Source organism: Ptychodera flava, chromosome 6, assembly GCF_041260155.1.
Source record: "Ptychodera flava strain L36383 chromosome 6, AS_Pfla_20210202, whole genome shotgun sequence".
Classification (NCBI taxonomy): Eukaryota; Metazoa; Hemichordata; class Enteropneusta; family Ptychoderidae; genus Ptychodera; species Ptychodera flava.
In genome coordinates, this window is record NC_091933.1 from 17,626,084 (window position 1) to 17,629,202 (window position 3,119).

The following is a 3,119-nucleotide window of genomic DNA, read 5'->3' on the forward strand; positions in this document are numbered from 1 at the left end:
GGGTTTTTTTCCGAGAAAGTAAAATGGTGGGGACGACTGTGTGAGCGAAAATTTGCCATTTTGCTACGTATATGCACGATCACTCCATATGTGAAAATGTTCCTCTTTCTCCCACAGCTTCACCCCATTCTGTCCACCAAGAAAACTACCTTCCTTGTTACAAAAGTTAACGAACAAACAAACAAATAAACAACCGAATACTAGCCCCATGACCGCCAATTTTTCGTTTTAACGTTTTTCGCCGCGCTTGTAAGGAAGGGATCCACCCGTCCGCGACTGCACCACCTTCTTGCAGATAAACATCGCCTCTCCACAGAAATCGGCGATGAATATCGATCAAAAGTGAAGCACGTTCAGCTTTGATGCACGTTCAAAGTTCACCACTTCTGTACATGTAGCGTTCAAATCACCGCAAGGTTTTAGTAAATTAACTTTGGTTGCGTCCCTTCGTTTAATGCAACTGCTTGCGCCGCGGTCACTAGTTTCGGTACGACAGGCGCGATTTTAAAGTGGCACTCCCATTTGGTAACATTTTTAAAACACATTTTTTCAATGCCAACGGTCAATATTTGACGTAGCGACAGTGCGCTGATCGCGAGATATCGATAAAAACATGTCATTTCCCGAGCGTATTTTTCACATCCCGAAGTTTTACGATCGTTTCTGATTTTGACCCGAAGTCCCCCGAAGGTTTGTTGTTGTGCTGATTGACAATATTCTGGGGAGTCCATAATAATTTCGAACGACGCAATTAATTTACCTCTCACTGCGAAGACTTTATATACAGCATTATGCTGTATACCTCAAGTAAGTTTTTTTAAACGTCTCCTTAGTTTTTGTCTTTCATTATTCTTAATCAGTTGTATTATATTTTTATCCAATACCAAATAAACATCATTTTTTACGTGTCAAATATTAGCCGCCTCCGATGACTACATTTTGTCGTCTGCCACACAGTACGCCGCGCGTGGTATGCGTCTGTGTGTACCACGCGGCGGCCGCTCGATCGCAGGTAAAACCGCAGGTAACTGTGCTCGTCACCTATGCGAATTCTGGTGGAAACAGCAAACTTGGTTTTCCTTTTTTTTCGCCAAGTCAGTTAGACTCAGCTTTTTTCCCACTGCACTAGGCATGACCGACACGGACGCGAGTAGTACTGTGGCGTACAACAGCGTCAGTGTAGATCTGTACTCCATAGCTTAGTTGACAATGGCACCAGTGCCGAACGCTCGATGTTCAGAAGCTGAATTTAGGTGGGCCACCGGAATTCAAACTTTTACTTTTATGATGACATGTTTTTATCGATATCTCGCGATCCCCGCGCAGTCGCCACGTCAAATATCGACCATTGGCATTAAAAAAATGTGTTTTAAAAATGTTACCAAGTGGGAGTGCCTCTTTAAAATATTTGATATGCACAAGGGATGTTTGGATATGTTGTACATAGCGACAGGACCGTTGTATCGTTCCATGCGCATAGTCGCAGACCGGACGACCCCGAATCAACTTTTTGCTGACACTTTTTTTTGTGAGAAAACATCTTTGGTTCAGCTGACTACATGGACATTCGTACATTGCGTCCAAAAGCATTGTTTTCTGTCGCTAATTATTGTGAAGGATATCCAGCAGCGTCTAGGTATACAGACAAATTCTCTACGCCTTTTCTGCCGTAGCTATATCGGTTCTCGAACGAAACCAAGCCAACATAATATCACCTTTTCAAAAAATACAGGCTTCATAACTACATAAAAAAAACATATTGACATACGCACAAACACGATGTGACGGTAATATTGATGATGTCCAAGTTGGAGGCGAGCATATCATGAATATTACCTTCAAGCGCCGTAATTTATTACACATTTGTGACAGAACCTTTGTGTGTAATATTTCACGGCTGAGTCAAAAGTCGCCGCCTTGAACCGCTCCGTATGTGAATCTGATGGTTAAATAATTTCTGAACGCGACTGAAGGCTGACCTTTCTGGCTATTCTTGACTTTACACACTCTACAATTGCACCAAAATGTCTCCGAAAGAGTCTTTAATGACACTTAGTTATGAAAGTGAGGAGTACACTCATATACTTGGTCAACATGCCATTCTTCACCATTTCTTTCACATTGGAAATAACATCAATGACGTCACGCTTTGCTTCTTCAAAGCACACATAAGTCTTGTAAAAACTCGGAATCTGCTAGTTTGGTCTTATGTTCACCGTTTTTGAACATGTGATACGTACTGGCGGGTGGCATATGACATTTTAAAGTATGTTTATAGGCCTCCCGTCAGCTGTAAATCTGAAATCTTGTTATGCACTTTTTCAAATGAACTTCCGCTATCATGATCTTTATCATTCTTGAAATCTTACATGCAGCTACAAATATTTCTTTTGTGGGTTTCAAGTGTTTTTTTTGTCTAAATGATAACAACTGGGACTGGGTGAAATATAACATTCAATACATTATGACAGGCGGTAGTGTTTATACCTTATCATTAATACTCATCAATAATTCACATTTTAATGATCTACAGCCTGCATCTCTCCTGAAATATTTTGAACGAAGTATTGTCTTAGATAAAATATGCATTAAATAATATCTCTGAGTTTAGCATATGTTACTGTCAAACATGATGTTTAGGGTATACAAATGACAGTGTGAGAAGTGTAAATGAACGATACCATATATTTTGAGTTATCTGATTAATATAAGTTAATACTATTTCTTTATTACTTTTTTCTAAGACTACACCGTTTAAATCTTAAAAAATCCATCACGTATAATGAACATGCATAGTGTTATGAAAGTCACTCTCCCCACCCATGACCTGAGTTTAATTAGTCTAGAACCTTCTGAACGTCATGTGTTTGAGGTTATTCACCTCCATGACCTTTAATTCAATTAGTCATTGTTAGAACTTTCTAGAAGGTCATGTTTACTGCAAGTGAAGATATTTTAAAACGGTGATTAGCATATCAATAGAAATTCTACATTGTTCTGATATCTTCTGGATATCAGCTTTTTAGTATAAATACTGGATGGTACAGATTTTCACTTCGACTTTCGGGATCACTTCAGTGTTTACTTAAAGACGTTTCGGACTTTTCAAGACCTTCACA